Here is a 13642-nt window from a genome sequence, read left to right on the forward strand (position 1 = left end):
CACTCACAGGCCAGTTGTGGGTCTCTGCATTAGCTCCCATCTTCTGCAAAAAGCTTCTCTGATGATGGGTGGGTATGGCAATGATCTGTAGGTATAGAAGAATGTTGTTAAAATTCATTTTATTGTCATGCTCCTTTAACAGAACAATAATATTTGGTTTCCCCCTACACCTATGTCCTGTCTAAACTCAGGTTCTTGACCACCTGAGCAGTGTCAGGCGTGGGTTGCATCTTGTGAAGTGAACCTCAAATCCAAGCAGAGAGTAGATGAATACTTCTAAAACATTTGTGTTACTATTACACTAGTATATCATGCAGGCAAGTTAATTTTCCTTTTTGCAAGGTTAACAGTTCTTGTTTTCTGTTAGTATTTGTTTTCCAAACCAGTGATTTTTGGGGGAAGTGCAATGAAGTTTTGAAAATTTGTGTAGTGAAATTTGAAATTAAAAAAAAAAAAAAAAACTGTTTCTTAGAATATAGACCATGAGGTATGTTTTTGACTCAGAATCCCTGTGTTGTGACTAACACCCTATCCTATAAGTATGTAAGTCAGCCTATTGGTCAACAAATCCTATTTTCCAAATGGCTCTCATTTCAGAATAAAAGCACTTACATATTGGATTCAATATAGATGTGTTGTAAACCCAATGTAAAGAATTTGTGACAGTTTGACTTTGTTTATTTAAATTTTCATACTGTCTTTGTGAATCACAAGTAAGAACATTCTGAGTTGGTATATGCTTAAAGAGAGATTTTTATCTTTTACATGCAATAAAAATGCATATTTTCAGGAAGAAGAAATGATATTACAGCTCTTTCACATGGGAAACATTCAGCAAACCACTTTAGTGTCTTAGTGATCTCTTGGCATGTATGCCCTCCTTATTTGAAATCAACTTAAAATTTATATTCCTTCACAGCCCAGTAATTCCTTGTTTAAGTTGTTGTTTGCCTCACATTGTTTCCTGCCTCTCCTAAAGCTCAACTGTGTGGTTTCTGCTTCTAAAAATCTTGATATAGATTCTACAACCCATTGTACTTTAACCTGAGAACAGGATATTTTTACAATTTAAATTAAAAGATAACTCTCATCATTTTAAGTTGTCAATTATTTTATTCAAAATATTCTGCATCTTAGTGTTAATACAAACCACTTTTTATTTCTCTTATGCGCTGAAGAACACTCACAGGAAACAAGGGCCCTACATGATTTCATCCTCAGCTGTCACTCCAGATGTCATTTTTTTCAAATTAGTTTTGCAAATATAAATTTACAAGTGCATTATACTAATTACTTTCTGATATCTTACAACTTTGCTTTCCTTGTTAGAGATTTTGGTTTTCAAAGTAGTGTCCTGTCTGTGAAGCAGAACTCACTGGTAATTCATTATAGTGTTAAAGCTTCATTCTGCAATGTCAAGGATAATTGTTCCATTTGAGCCAAAACCTTGAAGATATTCCCATTTCACAGGTTATTTAACAGACAGAGTAATGAAAACAACATAATAAAGTAGATTCTTCACTACCTAGGTTATAGTGATCTGATAAGATCCATTAGCTATTCTGCAAGCCCATTTCCAGTATTAGAAACAATCTGTTTAGATGGTGGTTTGTTTACAAGAACTTTGACAAAGACCTTCTTAGACTGCAGTGTGATCGCACACGTGTGTGTGCATGTGCAGCACGCGTGCGTGCGTGCGTGTGTGCGTGTGTGTCGTGCGTGTGTGTGTGTGTGTGTGTGTAATCTAAGTTGAGTTTTGTGCCACCAGAACTAGCTGGCATGACTTGTGAACCCATTAGAGTTGGAAAGCAATTCTGTTCTTGTTTCCAGAGTTCACATTCATTTCCATGAAAATGAAGGGCTTGATAGAACAGCATTCTTTTTTCAGTGTTGATCCTGGCTGATTGAAACATTTCCAGGAACAGGCCACTGTTCCTTCTTATGCAAATTGTAAACTCACAAGAAGCAGACAGCTTCAACATTCCTTATTTAATGAAAACAAGGAAGTCTGTGTTTCCTGTACACTGCTAAACAATTTCTAACGTCTAAAACTAGAGTTGAATAAATTTATATAGTGGAGAAAGGCAGTGATGTGAGGGGAAAATAGTAAGAATACAATAGAAATGCCAAGTTTGTGAATAATTTGGGGGAACTTATTGAAAACTAGACTTCCCTAAAATGTATATAAAAACAAATGTTACCATGAAATAACACTTTTTGCCAGAAATTCTTCTTATAACCTAGATAGCTGATACCTAGCTTCCTTTCCTGAATCATGAAATAAAAACAATTTCATTATAAAATATTCCCTATTCAAAGAATTTTGAAACATGCACAACTTCAAGAATTCTTGGAGGGGGGGTGACAGTTATGTCTAAAATAGATAAAGTAGTTTACCCAGCCACAAACAATTTTTTTAAATGTCCACTCTATTTGAAAAGTCTAGTTTTCTGCTCTACATGTATGTCACCTTTCCTCATTCTCTGCTTTATTTTCTCACATTAGCATACTATATGTTTTATTTACCAAGCTATACACATATGCACACTACAGATCTATTATTTACTTACCATGTCTGTTGACTACTCTCATATGGGTCCAAAGCTCTTGGAAGTCAATCTATTTTCTTTTGTGTTTCGATGTAGTTTCTATTTATGGCCGTAACATGAAATAAAATGTATTTAGTCTAACCTTAAAAGTCTATCACAGTCCCAACAATGTTTAAAAGTCCAAAGTTCAAAGTCTCTTCTGAGATTCATGAAATCTTTTTGCTGTAATCCCTTATAAAATCAAATTAAAAAACAAAAGAGATCACATACTTCCAACATATAATGGCACAGGAATATATTACTGTTCCAAAAATGGAGGAAAAAGTTAACAGTGGGGAAATACTGGAACAAAGCAAGACCAAAAACCAGCAGGGAAAACTCCAAATTCTATTATCTCCATGTCTGATGTTGAAGCACTCTTCAGATCTCCCACTCCTTTCAGTTTTGCTCACTGAAACATACTTCTTTGTCTTAGGCTGATTCCACCCCTTCTAGCTATTTTCTTGGCACATATCACATAGCTCTGGCATCTCTAAAATCTTGGGGTTTCCAAGGCAATACAGGCTTTACCTGCACAACTTCACCCAATGGTCTCTCTAGGCCTCCATTCAGGGACACCCCTGATACATGTCTGGCCCAAGTAGATATCCTTAGTCATAGAGGGAGATTCCATAACCCTGTTTTCTGTCCTTGACTCTAAAGTTGAAACCATATGGCTGAAGCTGCCAAGTTTCTGTTGCTTGCTGGGGCTAGAATATGTCCCATTTGTTCAATTGTATCATTATCAGCTTTCTGGTTTTGATACTTTCCTTCATTGTCTAGGCTTGACTGTCCTCAAACTCAATCTATAGACCAGGCTGGCCTCAAACTCAAAAATTTGCCAGCCTCTGCTTTCTGAGTACTGGGATTAAATGTATGCACCACCATGCCTGGACCTAAGCTGTTCTTTAATCTCTTTTTACAAGCTGGAAAGTTATTTGGGTAGGATCTTTCCCTGAGATCACCACTCCCTTTATTACATTTCTTCATCTGTTTATCTTCTTAAACACAGGATCTTGCTCCATTCCACTTTCTGCGGCCCGTCTTCTCCTCAAATTGTATATTTTGTATTTTTACTTTATCAGCTTGTTCCTTTTCATTATAAATCTTCATTAGAGTTAACACTAATAACCACACAGCAGAGTCTGTACTAGGCTATTTTGAGATTTCTTCTGTCAATGGAATTAATCTAAATTCCTTTACTTTAGCCTCAGGCAAAATATTTGGATAAGGGGGGAAAGCAGCCACATTCTTCACCAAAATATCACAAGAATTATCTCTAGGCAATATACTAAAACTCTCCACTGAAGGTCTTGAAGCAGGCCCCAAAGTTCAAAACACCCTCAGCACCATTGTCTCCCATATTCCTTCTAGGGTGACCCATTAAGCAGCACTTAAAGTATTTCATTGCTTTCTCAACCCAAAGTCCAATTCCTCCAAGCAAAAACATGGTCAGATCTATCACAGCAATACCCCAGTCTACTGTGGGATAATGCTGTTGTACACTGGTTTAATAAAATGCTGATTGTAATGGCACACCAGTAAAGCCATGGAAAACGTGGCAATATATATCAACAAAAATAGGCTGAGTTTAAACATAAGAGCTAGTCAGTGGTAGGCCTGAACTAATGGCTGAGCAGTTTTAATTAATATAAGCCTCTGTGTGTTTACTTGGGTCTGAGTAGCTGCAGACCAGGCTTTGTGGTGATATTTTATTTGTATGTTAATAAATAAAGTTTGCCTGGAGATCAGAGGACATAGCCAGCCATAAATAGAAGTCAGGTGGTGGTGTCACATGCTCTTAATCTGATCACATGTCAGGCAGAGTCTCTCTGTGTTCAAGGACACAGCCAAGCGTGGTAACATGCCTTTCATCCCAGTACCAACCATAGAGACCTGGAGGTCTGTATAGACAGGCAGTGATGAGGAAGTGAGGTGGCTGGGTTAAGAGCTAATGAGAAGGCAGAAATGCAAGGGAATAAAGGTGCAGGTTAGACAGGAAGAAACTGGTTCTCTTGGGAAGCTATGGTGATGTGGTGAGCTAAGGTGACTTGATTGCTATCACTCTGATTTCTATGGCTTTTACCCCTGTATTTGGCTCTGTGTTTCTTATTTAATAAGACTGTTTCAGAAATTCATCTATGATGCTGGAAAACATAAAGCTATACAAGTGCCTGATACTAACTTCTGTCTTAAGTTTCTACTGCTGTGAAGAGACACCTTGTCCATGGCAACTCTTATAAATGAAAACATTTAACTGGGGCTGGCTTACTTTCAGAGGTTTAGCCCATTATTATCATGATGGGAAGCAAGGTAGCAGTCAGGCAGACATGGTGGTGGAGAAGTAGCTGAGAGGTCTACGTCTTGATCCACAGGCAAGAGGAAGGAAACTGACACATCCTGAGCATAACTTGAGCATAAATGAGACCTCAAATTTTATCCCTACATTTACAAATGTCCTCTAACAAGGCCACACCTACTCTGACAAGGCCACACCTGCTAATAGTGCTACTCCTATAGGCCAAGCATTTAAACACATGAGTCTATAAGGGCCATACCTATTCAAACCACCACAATCAGGATATAGTTTAGATAAATATTAATGGGGGTTTCTGTTTAAGATTATCCAGTAGGAGAATACATGAAAAGAAGAACCCAGGACAAAATATTGAGAAAGTTCAATAATTAACAACTGATGATTGGCAGCTGATCATTGAAAAAGTTTGAGATATGTTCAGAAATGTGTGGGAATGAACAAGGGAGTTAATAAAAGTTAATGCAAAGAGGAAAGAGCAATTAACAGGGCTAAATGCTGTTGAGTGTTTAGGCACTATGAGGATAATCTAAATGTGCAAACCCCTTCCTTGTTAGTGTGAAATTTGGAATTGTTGAAGCAAAAAACAGATTTGAGAAGGTTGAAACAAGTCAGTAAAACAGAGAGGAAAGGAAATGTTCTGTAAGAATCTTGGCTAAGAAAGAGAAGGATGAGTTGGCCCTTGTAGGAATGTGAGAAATTAACTTTCTTTAGCTGGAAGAATTGGGACTGCATTTGGACATGCATCTTCTCTGCTTTCGTTCTCACTCACTAGTCTCAGAAGCAAACACTATATCTTCCTATGCTCCATCCTTGCTTCCTGCCCTGTGCTGATTCATTAATTGGCTTTATCCAGCGGAGCATACACAGGACTTGAACCTCAGCAATCTGCAGTCTCACTGAGGGGAAAATGTAAATACAGCAGTCAATGTCCCACTCCTGCTACTGCAATATTACTGTGAATGCAGATTAATCTGAGTTTTTGTGATACTCCAAGGTGATGTATTTACACTACCTTATAATGCAAGTATTTGCCTGAAAATTGGCCTGTGTTTTGAAACTTCAGAACCAAATTTCCTTCAGGCACAGCTGGCTCATACAGGGACAAAAACTTTTGACCTTGAGCTCATTAGCATGATGAAGCAATCAAGTGAACCAGGAGATACAAGACTGAAACAAAAAAGAACATCAATTTTTTGATTAATTGTAAATGCCTAAATTGAGAGTAGGGGAATAAAATTTGAATTAGTGTAGGCAGCATGCCCTTTACAAATTCACCAGAAATTATTACTTAACCAAATCTGCTTCCATTTAATGCTAAAAGTAATCGTTTCCCCAAACCTCTTACACCAAAGGTTCTGTAAGTAAACTAAAATACACATAGGAAGTCATACTGTAGTCTCAGGTTACTAATTGGAATTTTGATGATATAATACAGAAACAAGACAAGACAAGAGCCAAGTATTTTCATTAGTTTCGCCACTCATGTTTCTGCATCTTAATCAGTTGTGTTAATATTTAAATATGCAGTGAAAGTCCAAGTGCATAGGAAAGCATGGGAGTCTCATTAATAACTGTAATTTGTATAAAAGAATATAAACCAGTGACCAATGCTCAAATATAAAATTTAACTGGAGTTTAAAATAGTTATTTCATAGCTTATAAAATGCAACATTAGAAACTTTAGTCACTAAGATATAGGATGGTTGATCATTTGCTGGGAAAGGTTCAGAATTCTGTCTTAAAGTCCTAATTCTCTATTATCTATATCACTCTGTTTATGTAATGATATTTGGAACATGAAAATGATCCACAAGGGAAAGGCATTGGCATCTCCTGAAACGCCTTAGATTCTGTCATCTCTGAGCTGTGCAGGCTTCAAAAGGGACATAATGGAGCAGAGAGAGCTGTCACTCTCGGCTGTGACTTTCTCCTTCAGCAGTCATGCTTCAAATGGGTTCTTCTGCAGAAGAATGGCTTGAAGTGACAGTCACTATGCCTTGCTCACAGCAGTCAGCCACAGAACAGAACATTCTGGAATAAAGGATATTGGGATGACTCAGTGTGCCTTTTCTATACATCTACAAGGATGCCTGCTTAGTTTCTTCTGGCTTCTGAAGAGAAGGATATAATTCATTGTTACCAATGGCTCTTAAGTCTTCTTAGTGTACCTAACTTACATTTTTATTAACAAAGTAAAGAAAAAAAAATCCCAACACATAACAAGGCAGTGAAATCTGACTCAAATATTATTTTGTATGGAATTAGTAAGGAATATTCATCCACATCAAATTCACAAAAAGGAAACATTTTTGGAGCAATAAGATAATCACTTATGAGTTTGCATTAAGTATCTCCTAAGCTTTCACGGAGTAACAGAAGAAACTGTTAAACTAAAATCAGCTTGAGATCCTTTTTTAAGATTTATTTTTATTTTTTAATTATTAATATTTGTTTGTGGAGGGGTGTGTGCATGTCAGTACAGGTCCCTGTACAGGCCAGAGATATCAGACCCAAGGAGATGGGTTGTGGGCAGATGTGAGAAGCCTGGCAAAGGAGCTAGGAACTGAACTAAAGTCCTTGAAATAGCAAAATACACTACACAGCAAAGCCCTCTCTCCAGCACCCAGACTGAGTTCTTACAGCCTCAGAGAGCAATTGGTTTAGAATTACTACCAAAGGTAGTTAATTGAACTGTTACTAATGATCTATTGATTTGATGCGAAGCCAGTCCTGAGTTGCACATATCTACTATATCTGCTAAGCCTGTTTGCCTCAACCTACATCTAGCAGGATACTATAGTCAAGATCATAAGACTCTGGGATTTTGGAGCTAGTCCAAAAGAGCAAGATCTCACATCTTTCTTATGCCTTAAAAAATGCCATATGGTAACACTTCCCTTTTTCTTTATACCTTATCTCTAACGTATTTGGCTTCATTTTGGGTCTCTTTATTATAGGCATACCTTACTGGTCATGAAAATACTTGCTTAACTCTCTCATCTAAAGATTTTTCTCTCAAATCAAACAAAACAAAAACAAAAACAACAACAACAAAAAAAAACCAGTTTGCCAACTTTGTTAGCTCTTTCATTGCTTCCCTATACTTTGATTTGTCTTCTTCATGGGTCATGTTCTGTCTTACTAAACACTGCAACTACCCCCCCCCCACCTTCTATACATTTTTTTTCTTTTAACTTGGATTTATTGAATTGTAATTGGTAAATTTCCAGCTGAACAGGCTATTTGCTGCTTTCACAAAGAAGGCAGAAGGACGGTGAGTTTGAAGCCTGACTGAGCTATACATAGCCGGTTCAGGGCTAGACTGAGCAACTTAGCTATTGCTTCAAAGAGTAGCTAGGATTTAGCTCACAGATAGTGCACTTGCCTAGCACTCCAAAGCCATGAGTTTAAGAACTAATAGCTTGATAAACAAAAAAAAAAAAAAAAAAAAAAAAAAAAAAAAAAAAAAAAAAAAAAAAAAAAAAAAAAAAAAAAAAAAAAAAAAAAGAACTAATAGCTTGATATACATGCATGTTGATTAGCATAACAACTTAATTAACATATGAAGTAAAACAGATTGTCACTAACCATGGTGAACATGTTACATATTAGAACCCCCAGATCTTACTTATCTTATTATGGAAAATTTATGCCAACTGGTCAGTATCTCCCCATTTACCTTTCCCAGCACTGAAGAACACCACTTTATTCTTTTTCTGTAAAAGCCCTCATTCTTTATAGAAACACTCTCAGAATTTGTGCTAAATATTTTTAAGTAATTTTTTGTCTCTGACAAAGAATGAAATTTCCACAATAATTATGCTTATTGCTAATTGTGTCATTCCCTTCATGAGACAACCACGCCAACACACAGACACACCATATAATAGCTAAAAGTGGGATTCTTTGTCAGGTTTGTTCATAGAATTGAGAACTGTACTTGACACATTGTAAGCACTTCTTAAATATTTATTGAGTGATTTAATGAGTGAATGAATGAAATTATTGACATGGTAGAGGGCTGTGGTGTCTGAGTGAGAAATATATATAGAGAGAGAGAAAGAGGAACAGGGAGAGAGATGGAGAGAGGAAGAGCGAGAGGAGGAAAGAGAGAGAGAAGAGGAAAATTGAGTTTTGTATTCCATTTCCAGGTTCTTGTGATGGACTGTCAAAGAAAGAATTCAGAGATGAGGTGAAGTAAAGATTTGGGGGTCTGGGGAGATGGCTCAGCAAGCATGAGGATGGGAGTTTGGATCCCTAGGTCTCATGTTAAAAGTCAGGCAAGTAATATAAGTGCTTGTAATCTCAATACCTGGGAGGCAGGAATGTGAAAAATTCATGGAAAGTTGGCTAGCTAGATCCACAGTTTCTTGCTTCAGTTGGGAGATGTTATCACCAACAGATGAAATTGAAAGCAATCAGAGAAAACATCCAAAGTCAACTTCCAGCTTCACATCCACTTACAAGTGTAGTCCATACTTACATGTGTAGTTTGGCACATATACATGTGCCCACACAAACGCAGACTCATAAACAAACATGCATGCACACTATCCACACAATAAAATGAAAATTAAATGAAACAGTCATCTATTATAAAAAGAACAGAGGGGGATCTTTCATCACAAAGCAAAATACACCCAAGGAGGGAGTCCAGCAGTTCAGAGTGAATCGTGACTCCTGGAGGCAGCTGCTTACCCATGGTGGCAATTCTTCATGGGCTGAGGGGTTGGGAAAGATCAGATAATCTCAAGGTAGGTTGGTAAATTCTAAGAGAGCATCTATTCTCTTCTCTAGCTTTACATGGAATTTTCAAAAGTGTCACTGTAAAAACCCAACACGAGTTGATATAGAAACAAATAATGAAGCAAAGGACACTTAGGGCAGTGTTAGTTCCAGCAGTTTTGATAAGGTCTTGCTGTTCACGAAGTGGTCACATGACATCCTGCTGTGACACTGCTCTCCCAATACCTGGGTTTTTAACCTGCTAGGTGGGGCTTTCTTCTCTCCACTATTGAGAGCTTCCCTGAAAAACTTCAATTATCTTCCTCACTACCTCAAAAAACACTATATTTTGCTACAGAAATTTTCAGAAGGAATAGACTTAATAACTTCATTTCCTTTCATGAATAGAGTCCGGCCTTTGGGTGTGGCCTGTAGCACCAGGATCTTCTATAACTAATACATTTAGAGAGCTGAAACGAAATAACACATTAGAATACTCACTGGTAACTAGTCACATATTGTATTTACCAAATAATTTGTTATTTTTTTATTTGATTAAAATATAATTGCATCATTTCCTCTTTCTCCTCTCTCTGACTCCTCCCTCACACCCTTTAAAATGAATAGATTCTTCTCCTCTAGTTAGTTATCTAATTGTTGTGATGTGCGTCTCTGTGTGAGTATTAATAAATATGTAAATACAATCTGCTGAGTGTGTTTCTTGTTGCTTGTATGTATGTGATTTCCGAGTTGATCACTTGGAAATTGGTAACAGAGTAGGGGTCCCATGCTTCAGGAATACCAATTCTCCCTCTCACAGCAGTCACTAATTACTTGTAACTATTCATCTAGGGATGGAGCCCCATGAGATTTCCCCTACCGACATGGGGATATCAACTATGTCGGAACTGTGTGAGTCTAGTTTAGGCAGCCATATTTTAGATTTCCTAGGTGCAGCTTCCCTGTCATATCTAGAAGACATATTTACACAGCACATGTCCTCTGGCTTTTATAATCTTTTCACAACTTTTCCCATGATGTTCCTTGAGCTTTCCATTGTAGGAGCTATATTGTGAATGTACCAAATGGGGCTAGGCACCATGCAATTAGTTGTTCTCTATGTTTTGACCAGGTCTGGATCTCCATAATAATCTTGCACTGAAAAAAAAAAAAAAAAGCACCTTTGATGACCAGTGAAACCTTCACTTATATGTGAGGATGATGATAAATATTTAGAACGCAGTTAGGAATTATGCTAGCTCAGGAAAGTGGCAGTCAGAAATCAAGAATCTGAGATAATCCAACTAAGAAAGTAAATTTTGATGAAGAGGCTTGAGAAAAAATTCTTTACTACAATATGGTGGAGACAGTAAAAGAATTGAGTCTTCTAGGGCGTGTGCATAAGAAAGAAGATGGCTCGGCATGGATTCCGTGCAAAGTGGGGTAAACAATGGCAGAGAATGATCTACCAGGAAAGGGGGAAAAGTCTTGAGAGGCTACAGCAAGAAGAAAAAGGGATTTGGGTAGTGAGAAGTTTGAATTCACTGATTCCCCTTTCCTTTCTATAGATTAAACATTGCAGGATCATTTTTTGTTATTTTCCTCTTTGGCATAATATCTTATAATTACTAAGGGAAAATGAGCTTTTGATAGCAGAGGTGATTTTTTTCCACCTAAATCAATGTATCCATTAAAGAATGCATTATTGCACAGCAGATGGAATTAAATGAACCATTGTGTGAACTTGGCATTTTCAAATCAAGCTACCTGAATGTAATTACCTGAAGACACTTTCTAAATATGCTGTTCATGAGGGATTAGGTTTCATGGAGAGTCTCTCCCATTCTACTCAGCTTTTTTTCCGTGCGATGTTTTTAGTCATCTTGGCTTATTGTACTGTCATGTTCTGCCAATGATAATGGTGAAAATTAATCCTGAACCGGCAGAACTGATGACACAGAACCAGTCGACAGCTGTTTAAAAAACAAACAAATAGACCAGGGAGGACTTACAGGACAAAATGTCATGGCTCTGTGCCATAGAAAATTGGAGTGGCTTGCTCCAATCCCAATAACATTGAACTTTAGGAAAATTTCTTGATGCATCAAATATAAATTTTAGGACTTTGTCCACAGACTATTTTTGCTGCCGTTGTCATTGGGAAGTTGCAGCAGTTGGTGACAACGAATCCTGTGTGTTTTACAGAATCAGCAGAATTTTAGTTTGGTGAATCATTTTGTCACATGGGGACTGTTACTATTAGGGTGACAATCACCTTCTCATTGTTTCTCCAAATAGGGAGGAGAAGTTTATGTCTACTTCTTGAGTTAACAGTAAGTAAACAATTGGAACAATGGCTATCAGAACTCTATTTTAAATTCTCAGCACTAGACCATTTTTACTATTTATTTTAAGAAGTGAATTCTCAGGTGGGTGTAATGGCAGATAAAGCCTGTAACCCCAGTATTTGGGGGATGACGTCAGGAGGATCAAGAGTTCAAGTTTATCCTCTTTCAACTATATTCTAAGGTCCTTAAACCTGGACTACATAAGGTCCTGGGGAAAATGGAGGAAAAAAATTATGATATTTCTCAAGCTATTACTACTGTCTTCGGGTATGCTCTTAGTAAATGGGGAGCATATAATCTCTGTATGAGAATTTCAAGTTTTATGGGAAAATGGACTTACAATTCCACATTTTTTGCATAAATTTGCTTGTAAACTTCCCAATGATTTGAGCCATCCAATAAAAGAATGGAACATGTTTCTTCTGTTTTAGCAAAGGAGCATTACTATGTCTCCAACAGGAATCCTCTTTTACAAATATCAACTAGTATCATAAATACAGAGTTATCCAGAAAAAAAATAACACTGAGCATTTCCATATACAATGCATTCTTTTAAAAACTATAAGCTTACAGTTTGGGGATTAATTGGTGATAGATAATGTTAAAAATAAATTTAAATGGGGGAAATTACAACATTTTTATTGTTATGGAATGCAGAAAAGAAAAGGCAGGCTTTAAAGTACACTGTCCCAAAAGGAATGTCAGAAAAAAGATTGCTTTATGATGAACATGAAATAATATGTAGATGTGGTAGGTTGATGGAGAATGTCCCCTGTAGCCTCATGTGTAGCATGAATCTTAAAAGTTCTTATTAATAAAATCAAACCTGAGCCAGGTATTAGAGTGAACTGGAAGATCAGAGAACCAGAATAAGCCACAACTACCTCACCTCACCAGATCAGCTGACCTTGTTTCTTCAGACTGGAGGCTTCTGAGTCCTCATCCAGAATGGGTCTCAGCTGAACTGCTGCTCAAAAGCCTGAATGCTTAACCAGGCCAAATGCTTAACCAGCCAAATGTTTAACCAGGCCAAATACTTAACCAGCCAAATGCTTAACTAAGCTGAATGCTTCTTGTTTCTGTTCTTCACGCCTTATGTATCTTTCCTTTCTACCATCACTCCATGGGATTAAAGGCTTGCTTTCTGGGATTAAGGGTGTGTGTCACCATGCCTGGCTGTTTTCAATGTGGCCTTGAATTCACAGAGATCCAGAGGGATTTCTACCTCTGAAATGCTAGGATTAAAGGTGTGAGTGCCACCATTTTCTAGCCTTTGTATCTAGTGGCTGTTCTGTCTCTGACCCCAGATAAAGTTTATTAGGGTGCACAATATTTGGCGGAACACAATACCACCACACTCATGTATCTGAATTACTGGTTCCCAGTTGGTGGAGCTGTTTGGGGATGTGTGTGACTTTGTTTAAAGAGGTGTGTCACTGGAGGTGGGCTTTGAGAGTTTAAGGATTCACAACACTGCAACTTTGCTCTCTCTGGTGTCTGAAATTCAAGATGTGAGCTCTTTTCATTCCATACCAGTTCCATGCCTGTCTGCTGCCTCAACACTGACACAATGAACTGGAACCTCAAGCCCCAAACAACTCCTTCTTCTGTAAGTTGCCTTGGCCATTGTGCATTATTACAGAAACAGAAAGATGAGTGAAGTG

General features: G+C 37.5%; 1 protein-coding gene across 2 annotated transcripts in view; it reads left to right on the forward strand.

Moving 5' to 3' along the window:
- The window catches only part of Grid2 (glutamate ionotropic receptor delta type subunit 2), a 1432020-nt gene that overhangs the window by 962909 nt on the left and 455469 nt on the right, over positions 1 to 13642 (forward strand). The window lies entirely within an intron of this gene.

Source organism: Peromyscus leucopus, chromosome 3, assembly GCF_004664715.2.
Source record: "Peromyscus leucopus breed LL Stock chromosome 3, UCI_PerLeu_2.1, whole genome shotgun sequence".
NCBI lineage: Eukaryota > Metazoa > Chordata > Mammalia > Rodentia > Cricetidae > Peromyscus > Peromyscus leucopus.